We start from the raw sequence: 10,567 nt of genomic DNA, 5'->3' as shown, positions 1-10,567 counted from the left end.
AAAATGAAGAAAGAGAGTATGTTAGGAGAGATTGAGGAGATATAAAGTATGATGAGAGAGAAAGTCAAATGATAAAATGAGAAGAGAGGATGTATGATAAGAGAGAATAAGGAGAGAAAAAGTGATATGAAAAAAAAATTAAATAAATATATTAAGGATATTTTCATCCAAAAATTAACTTTCATTTCTATTTCCATCAAAACCCAATAGAGGAGGTTGGTTTCATCAATATCTAAATTTTTAGGTTTCATTTTAAAATTTTAATTTCATTCCCATCAATCAAACACAAGGTTTGAAAATAAATTGATTCTCTCATTTTCAAATCCCTAAATCAAACGTCATCTAACACTAAGTAGCAAAACTCTTATAAGAAATATCTAAAATAAGAGTTAAAAAAAACAAAGGAAAGTTCAAAACAAGAATTTAAAGCAAAATTTACTAATTCCATCTAGTGATACTTTTGTAATTGAGAAGGGTTGGCCAAAGAGACGAATAAAATTTTTTTAAAGAAAATCTGGTCTGCTCTATAGCAATATTCTAATTAAACTAGTTATTCCCCACATACGTTTCATTGAATCGTTCGCTGACTCAATCATTTTCTATCATTTTTCTAATCGGATGTTGACAAATTGTTGAATTAGTCCGCCACTCTGCGGTCTCCAAATTAGTCACACGCACACACATTTCTCTCAATTTTCCAAACACAGTCAAGTTCGTTGACTAAACTTCCTACTTTACCATTAGATTTTAAAGCTGTTATTCCACCACCCAAAAAAAAAAAAAAAATTAAGGTGTTACATTGAGAGTTTTGTTCAACCTTGTAGCAATTCTAAAAGGAAATACAGAAGTACGTAGATTTCAGATACAAACAGCGCAAACCAATCGGTTCACTAACAAATTTAGGATGCTATAAACTAGATTTAATTGATTTGAATTTGAATATGTGCAAGCTCTAGTCAGAAAAGTGTGGAAACACCCCATGAAAATGATACACTAAGTAAATCTATTTTTGTAAGCATAAATAATGAAATCTTAGTTACACTACCTTCGCTAATTGTAATTGACATTAAGAATGTTTATACCTAATCACAATATATTCTTCTAATCAAGTAAAAATTAAAAGTTCTGTTGTACCTAAAGGATGTCTACATATCTCTACAATGATATGATATTATCCACTTTAGGCCTAAGTCCTCATGATTTTACTCTTGGACTCTCCTCAAAAGGTCTAATGCTAATGGAGATATCCTACATCCTTTTAAACTCAGGATTTTTATCAAATCTTTCCAATGTGGAACTTTGATTGAACCCCAACAATCCTCCCCTCAAACGAAGGATCACAATTACTCTCATAGTCTGGGTCTCCCCGCGAGCATCCAGTCACCCTGACCTGCTCTAGGCCTCCTCGTGAGCATCAGCATTCGGTCATTCTTGACCTACTCCGGACCTCCCTGCGAGCATCCGGTTACCCTGACCTGTTCGCCCCTCTGCAAGTATCCGATCACTCTGACCTGCTCCGAGCCCCACACAAGCATCCAGTCACCTTGACCTGCTCCGGGTCTTCCCACGAGTATCCGATCACTCATGACCAGCTCCAGGCCTATCCTCAACTTCGTTTAAGGTCACCCCACATTACATCTGCGCCTAAAGGATGTCCATATATTTCTACAATGACATGCTATTGTCCACTTTAGACTTAGACCCTCATAATTTTACTCTTGAGCTCTTTTTAAAATACCTTATGTTAATAAAGATATTCTATATCCTTTTAAACGGATGATTTTTATTAAATTTTTTTAATATGAGATTTTAATTGAACTTTGATGGTTAAAAATTGACAAAAGCATCTCAATATATATTATATATTATAGTTGGAATTACGTGAGGACTTCTATATCTGCATGATATCAAAACTCAAGATTCTCGATTGAAAAAGATATTTGAAAAGGAAGCAACTCGATATATATTATATAGTTGGAATTACGTGAGGACTTCTATATCTGCATGATATCAAAACTCAAGATTCTCGATTGAAAAGGATATTTGAAAAGGAAGCAACTCTTAAAAATGCAATAAGAATAGTTGGAACATTATAAGTCTTTTATGTTGAGTAAATTATTGAGTTATTATGTTTTATGTTCAATATAGTTGTTAAAAAAAAACTCAACATTTTTGCATATGTACAGGATAACAGTAAAACTGTAACAGGCCAACGATAATAGAAGTATTGACAATGTTGACAAATGAGGGCCAATTCCTTGTTCAACCTTCTATTGCCTAATTAGCAGTGAAGGAGATTTAACTACCAGCGAAATGAGTTTAAGTAAGTCCATCAAATATGTGCACTATTCAATTCACTGGGCCACTAGAAATTCTGGACAGGTCACTTGTAATTAAGTATATACCAATTATCTTTTTTTTGTTTGCCTATTGCGCGCACGGGACACTTGTAAATATGGAAAAGGATTATTTTATGGCTAAGCCAGTTTAGTGTCTGCTTGTTACTTTGGGTCGAGAATAATTAAACACTGGCTCCATTCCAGACAATGACTTACAAACAAATAATAATTCATATCCGTGGGGCTGATATTAAAGGGTCATTAAAATAGCGAATCTATTATTTTTTTATTTTTTATTTTTTATTTTTTACAAATAATAATTAAAGGCTATATTATAATAGAAGGAACTTTAAGATAGATAGAATTATTATGAGACAAATGTAGCGCTGGAGATAAGAACGCAGAGAACGTCATCTACTCTAGGTGACTCCATATTCTAATCCGATATTTCCAAACTATTGACTTAAAGTAAGTCATGCTGCAGTGTCCAAATTAATTAAATACACACAATTCTTTCAATAATCTTTCTAACACAGACAAAGAACGTCGACTAGACTTCTTGCTATGCCATCAAATTTTTAAAAGTGTTAAATTGAGACTTTTAAAAGGCAATACAACAGTAGATTGCAGGTGCGATCGAGCAGCTCAAATCATTAAGGCATCCACCGGGAAGATGCAGCTCTTTCTTTCTCGGTTCCTGGAAACAATAGTAGTAACTCTCTTCGTTCTTGTCCGGTCCTCATCTTCTGGTACGTTTAGGAAAGTATTATTCGTCAAGAAAGCCCATAGGATTGATTAATTTATTTATTTTGATAATTTATGCATTTAATTTTATTAAAGATTTAAAAAAATGCATCCAAAAATTCTTCTTCACTCAACCTGCCTAGTTTGACCTGTTATCACTCAAATCCGCAGTCAATTAGCCATTGCCTAAAAATAATTTCAGTCTATTAGAATCAACTAATAGTTGTCAAAAATCTTTTAGCTAGCTAATAATGTTTAACAGTTACATAGCATAAAAAATTAAGAAAAATTAGTATGGACAACAAACTTAAGAGACTTCTTGTGTCTTCAAATACTTTTGATTAAAATCCAAAAAAGTATTTGATGATCTTATAACTTAAAATAAGAAAAAATGAACACGTACATATAAATTCAAGAGATATTAAGAGTGGAACAGTAGCTATTTGATATAAATCTAAGATTTCTATAGCCGACAAATATTTTTAATTAAAAGTATTTTAACAGTAATTGAATGTGATTTCAATTGGTAAGTCGGATGAAAAGAATTTAAAGCTGTTAAATATTTTTAACTAAAAATATTTAGTGTAATACCAGTTAGGGTGGATAATGCCCCACAGGCTGGATCAGCTGGAAGGGTGTCTGACGCTTGCAACGGAGGTTCAGGGGTTGAGGGTCGCCAGTTGCACACGGACGTAAAAGCTTGGTCTGCTGCGTTTTAAATTCCACTCAACCCCCAATTACCCTTCCTGTCCAGCTTAACCGTGATTTACCCCCTCTGGATATCTGTGGGGCCGGACCAAGGAGCCGCTAAGATGATGGTTCCACCTTTTGCAAAAGTTAAGATGGATAACAAATCTAACAGGGCGGATGGGGATTCTAGGAAATAACAATATTGTCGTATGGTAAATTTTCCTTTAGTAAAATATTGTATTTATTAATTTATAACTTTGGTACAGGAGATTCAATGACCCCGAACAACTCACTTATAAATGGCGAGATCTTGACATCGACAGGAGACTTGTTTCAGTTGGGCTTCTTCAGTCTAGATAGTAGTTCAGCCAAGGGATACATAGGAATCTGGTACTGCAATCACACACCGCAAGAAGGCTCTGTAGTATGGATCGCCAATCGGAACAAGTCTGTCAATACATCCATGGCATCCTTCAACCTCACTTCCGATGGAAATCTTGTCTTATTTGAGGAAGACAAAATTGTTTGGTCGACGGGAACGAGATCCACAGAACTCAATTCTGCACGCTTGCAGCTTTTAGAATCTGGAAATCTCGTGTTGAACGACAGCAACTACATTCTATGGCAGAGCTTTGAGCACAAGAATGAAAGCGGCATGTATCTCGTTGGCATGAAGTTTGGATTTGACAACCGGGCCAACACTTCATGGCAGCTAGTGTCATGGAAAAATCCCCTGGATCCTTCTCCGGGAGACTACATCATGATGATTCGTGCTCTTCCTATACCGGATGACGTCACTATGAAGGGAGCCGACATATACTATCGCGGTGGCGCATATGGAACGGATATGAGTTCATCGGCCTTCCATCGATGGCGAGCGGCCAGCCGGTAGCGAGCTCAGCAAGGTTCAAGTTTGTTTCCAACGAGAATGAGACCTACTTTATGGTTAATTACATAGCCTCGCCAACACCGGTGCTGTTTCGGTCAGTGTTGTGTGCCAATGGAACATTCCAGGCTTGGTTTCTTAACAGGGGTGGCAAGGGAGAGTGGCAAATTCTGTGGTCGCTTCCAGAGGACGAATGCGATACGTACAATCGCTGCGGCCGCAACAGCGTGTGCACTTGAACCTACTATTCATTCAACTGCAAGTGCTGGGACGGATTTATAAAGATTGTGGAGAACGGAAGCAAATATATGGAATTGAACAAGTACACTATATCCGGGTGGAATTGATCAAGATGTAATTGAACAATGTCAAGTTCAGCAAATATTAATGTGCACCCATATAGGTTTACTATGTCACGCCCCGGGGAGTCTTCGTCCGAAGAAATTTCGACAGCATCTCCCCTGTACAAGTGACAATCTAAAACTTTTCTACATCCATAGTCATACACAGCCAACACGACTGGAACATATGTATATAACAACAAATAAATAAGAAAGCAATCACACCATCCATGCAGTTAAATAGTGAACTAAAACAAATGATAAGTAAACATCTCAAATCATCCTACTCAACTATACTCATAAAACACAAAACCGATATCCTATTCAACTACACTCATAAAATATACAAAAAAACTCAATGACGCAAATAAAGTCAACTTACCTCTTCTGCCGTCCAAGTAGGCATATAGAAGATCATATCGAATAAAAATCCATCGACAAGTAAAAATACATACAAAATCCAAAGTATCAAAACAGAACAAGTCTAAATATAATCTAATAAAGAAAAACCAAAAGACCAACAAACATCCTCGTGGACTGCAGGGGACTAGCGACTGGAACTCTCCGGACAACATCAACCTGAAAGTAGCAACAGAGGAGGGTGTGAGTCCAGCACTCAGCGGGTAACAACTGATATGCATAATAAAGAAAATAACAACCAGCACTAATCATGCGTACAGTCTCCTGATACAGGAAAGATAAATGTAACTGAAATAAGCAGGAGAAAACTGTACTAACCAGGACCAGGGTATAAGTATAACAGGGTTGTCAAACCGAGAGGTATCAAAATCCTGTATACATGTCAAACATATGCATCATCCAAATGCAACATATAAGTGCAACAAACACAATAAGAAAATGCATAAATGCATATAATGCCAATGATGGGTCCTGGTCACCCCTGACGCCAGTCAGCCATCTCACACACGATGGTGAGACCGAGTGGGTAGGGCTGTGACAACCGTGCACTCTGATATCACTACTCCTAATGAGTTACCGAGTGGACGGGATGCTATCGGAGTACACCTATCCTCCTACCCCAAATCATAAATGAGGTAGCTCAATGCTCTCATCTCCCGGTACACAATGACGGGGAGGAATCTCTGCCGGCTACCACATTGCGTCACACTACCCATGAGCGGACCAACAGAGCCTAACAAAGTCTAACCGTCTGTCGGCTACCACGCTGCTACACTAAACCAGCGGAGCCTAACAGAGCAGAACTGTCTACCGGCTATTACGCTGAGTCACTAGACCAGCGGAGCCTAACAGCAGAAGTGCCACACACCCTGCCTGATAAAAAACCACTAACCCATGAGTGGTGGTGTGTGCTGTAACTGGCGATGTGCTCAACAATAATAGAGTCGACTATCGCACAGTATGCAATCATGGTGCATGACACTAAGCATGAAAATATCCTGAACCTATCCATAAATATAAAATGTGTACCCTAGCATCAATGGATAAATCTGAAGATCTAAGGTACATAGGTCAGATAAGGTATCAAAACCCCTAGGTCCTGAACATAATAAATAACATGATTGTGTCACTACCCCTATAAGCATGTATAATCAGGTAGGTACTAACATGAAGTGCATAACAAGTAAACAAACAAGCATGTAACAGATCAGGTAGTGACCAACCGAAGCAGATAAGAAACACAATCATTGCTATTTGTTAAAAACATTACTATGCATATTAAATGACATAAAGTCAAAGTACCCGCCTGCAATTGAAAAGTCCAAATCGGTAATCGTGATACTCGTCTCGCGTCAAAGTCCTGTGTCACAATATTTAGTTTAGCTAATTCCATCATGCATCCATTAACTAAACTAAATCCTAATCCATTAATCAATTAGGGTTAGCTTCATTATCCCTAACCAGACTATTAGATTAATTCTAAATCTAAGTTAACAACTATTGCTAACATAACTAGCAATCATCTACAACGAAGATCAATTCCTACACTATACCTCAACTATAGTCGCTGTTGCTCAACAGCAAGGATCGTTGCTACTGGACCTAATGTGAGCAGCTACTGGATTAAATTGCTGGACCAAGAAAACCCCACAGAGAAGAATGTTTCCTGATGGAGTTTAAAGCTTTGCTTCTAGAAAACAAGTAAGCACAGATTCCAGATCACATAACGAAACAACTGATAGCTGGGAACAAATTACACTGTTCGGATCAAGAACAGAAGATCCAAAACCAACAACCCAAACTTACCTCAACCGTGACCTAAATCCACCGCAAGGAAGGGATGATCAAGAACAGAGGAGAAGATCCAAGCTCTGATATGGAAATACAGTAAGAACTGATCCGAGATCTTCCTCCTAGTCCAGAACAGGAAGAAAATCACAACAAGGGCAATCAATCAACCAAAATCCCTAATTCCACAGCTAGTTAGATCGCCTACCTTAAGGATCATTGCTAGGCACGGCGGAGAGGTAGGAAGAAAAGATCGGCGTCGATGCACGGCGATCGACACACGGTGGCACGGCCTCAGGTGGCAGCGACGCTGTTCAGAGATGCAACAAAGAGGAACAAATCTATGGCAGAGGAGTTTGGCCGGCACTAGGGCTGAGGCGACAAGGCGCTGGGTCGGACCCGGTGGCCGGTGGAGGTGGATCGGCGTCTGTGCGCAGATCCGAAGAGGGAAAGTGCGGCACCAGTTGATGTCGAGCGGCGCTCAAGTGCTGGCGAGGAGAAGACGTCAGCGGCGCAGGGTTCGAAATGGATGAGGAGAGGGGATCGGGCAAATGAAGAGAAGGGAGATCAACCGTGGCGAGGAAGAGGAAGCGAAACCCTTGCCGAGGGGTTAAATCGCGAGGGAGAGGAGGAACTGCCGACGGTTAGGGCACGAGAGGGGGACGGATCGGGCGGCTCGGCGCGAGGAGGGAAGAAACGAAGGAAAAGAGAAAATAAAAGAAAAAGAAATTGAAATAGAAAAAAGAATTCCTCATTTAAATGGGGTAGCCTAAATTGTTAGGACCAAAAGTAGCTAGAGGGGGGGTGAATAGCTCGTCGCGTGCTCGTCGCTCGGCGTGGCTTGTTTCTTCAAGGATATGCAGCGGAAAATAACAGAAACAATCACACAACGCTAACAAGGTTGGTTTACTTGGTATCCACCTCACAAGAGGTGACTAATCCAAGGATCCACACCACGCACGCACCCTCCACTATGAAAACACTCCTTTTCGGTAACTACCGAGGGCGAAGAAGCCCTACAAGACTCTCAGTACAAGAAGAAAGGAAAGGGAAACAAAATACAAGCGCAAAGCTTACAATGAGTACAGAAAACCCTAACCCTAGCTTCTCTTCTTGCCTTTGATCCGCCTCTTGACTTGGAAAGCTTCCAAGATCCTTCAAGAACTGGCGATCTGATCTTTGAGAGTGCTGTGGAGGAGTTGGCGAGAGATCTGGAGTGAATCGGAGAAGCGATGCCGAAGGAATCGTGCGCCTGCGGCCTTTATCGACGCCAACGGTCGGATCCCGATCGATTCGAATGTTCCCAATCGATCGGGGAGGCTTTGGATCGATCCACGGATCGATCCAGAGCGCCTGGCTCAGAGCGCGGATCGATCCATGGATCGATCCCGGCGTGCGAAGCAGCCGCGTCCCAATTGATCCACCGATCGATTGGGACATCCAGATCGATCCACGGATCGATCCGAGGCTCTGATAGAAGGCTTGGATCGATCCATCGATCGATCCGATCCTGAATCGATCGATCGATCGTTGGTTTTGCCCAAACCAAGTCTCAAGCCTACTCAAACCAACACCCGGTCAACCTTGACCTGTTGGTACACCATGCCTAGCATCTGGTCACTCCTTTGACCTGCTAGGACTTCCCACCAAGTGTCTGGTCAATCCCTTTGACCCACTTGGACTTTTCTATTCATGCCAAGTATCTGGTCACTCCCTTTGACCTACTTGGACTTCCATCAGATGTCTGGTCAATCCCTTTGACCTATCTGTATTTCCTCGTGCCAAGTATCCAGTCAATCCTTTGACCTACTTAGACCAGATGTCCGATCATCCTTGATCCATCTGGATTTTCCCTTGCTTGGCTTCACTCACCAGGACTTTCACCTAGCTTCACTCACTAGGGTTTTCCATCTGCCTAGCTTCACTCACTAGGGCTTTCACCTGGCTTCACTCACCAGGACTTTCACCTAGCTTCACTCACTAGGGTTTTCAATCTGCCTAGCTTCACTCACTAGGACTTTCCTTCTGCCTGACTTCACTCACCAGGACTTCCATTCTACCTAACATCCCAGTTAGGACTTCCCAGTCAAGTATCCGGTCAACCTTGACCTACTTGACTCTTCTTCAATCAATTTCTTATTGTCAAACATCTAAACTCAAACCAAGACTCATCTTGGTCAACCAGGTCAACCTTGACCTGAGGGATGTTGCACCAACAATCTCCCCCTTTTTGATGTTTGACAATACCACAATCACACTTACAATACCACATGTAAGTTAGGCTAATCCTATAGCCTCAATCTTCATGCCACTAGGCAATGAACACATAAATTAAGCTCTTCATTCTCCCCCTAAGAGGGCACACTCCCTCTAGGTAATGAAAGTCTAACTTACACCCATTCACAGGTCCTTTCATTCTCCCCCTATTGGCACACATCAACCCATCTTTGGGCACACATCAACCCATGTTTGGGCACACATCAACCCATGCCCCAATTTTGGGTACACATCAACAAATCCATTTGTTGACGACTCTCCCCCTGAAGAGTTGCTCATCGTTGTTCACAACATCACTCATTGTGATCAACACGATAATGAAGGTCCCATACCCTTCATTTATCCCTAACTTCTCCCTCAATGTAGACAAATACTCAACCTTGAGCATTTTCTAATCACGTGAGTTCCCACTTGATATAATGAGGATATCCACTCCCCATTTCAAGTTCAAAAGCTCATACATGAGCATTTTCTTTACAGAAGGTTAACCACCTTCCAAGGTTCATGAAAAATAATTTTTCATGTCTTTAAAGAGTCCCTCCCCCTAAAGACATGGTGGTAACTTCTGTCATTGCACCAACAATGACTTGGAATCCCTAAACCTTTAGTAAACTCAAATTTAGAAGTTTTGAGGTTCAAATACTCAAAATTTGAAACAAACCTCAACCTAAACTTCAATGAAGCCTTCCTTAACCAATCCATCCTTGTTTTCACATGAAAACACCCTTTGTATGTATACAATATATTTTGGGGGGTTTGGAATGGTTACCTAGACTCAAAGAGGTTCAAAGATGCTGAAATCAGGCCTTCCCAGCCAAAAATCAGCAACTTGGATCGATTGGAGTTGGGTTCCAATCGATTTAACCTTTCTGAATCGATCCACTGATCGATTCAGACTCCCTGGATCGATTGGCTGATCGATCCAGCGAGCTTCTGCTCGCGGGAGACTTGCCTTCGGAATCGATCCACGGATCGATTCAGGCACTCCAATCGATCCACGGATCGATCGGAGCTCTGATAGTTGCTGAAATTCCATTTCAGTCAACTTCAGAAACCCCTAGAAAATTCTACAAAAATCCAAA

At 40.6% G+C, this 10,567-nt stretch overlaps 1 long non-coding RNA gene across 1 annotated transcript; it reads right to left on the bottom strand.

Annotated features, from left to right (window-relative positions):
• Positions 1-6,725: 6,725 nt before the first annotated feature.
• LOC121977731 lies at positions 6,726-7,877 on the bottom strand. The gene is made up of 4 exons (XR_006111024.1): positions 7,417-7,877; positions 7,227-7,333; positions 6,974-7,110; positions 6,726-6,780 (listed from the first exon to the last, which is right to left on the bottom strand). It is a non-coding gene; the product is annotated as an uncharacterized LOC121977731 (long non-coding RNA).
• Between the last annotated feature and the right edge of the window lie 2,690 nt (positions 7,878-10,567).

This window comes from Zingiber officinale, chromosome 4B, assembly GCF_018446385.1.
Source record: "Zingiber officinale cultivar Zhangliang chromosome 4B, Zo_v1.1, whole genome shotgun sequence".
Lineage (NCBI taxonomy): Eukaryota > Viridiplantae > Streptophyta > Magnoliopsida > Zingiberales > Zingiberaceae > Zingiber > Zingiber officinale.
This window is presented reverse-complemented; position numbering and strand designations above follow the sequence as displayed.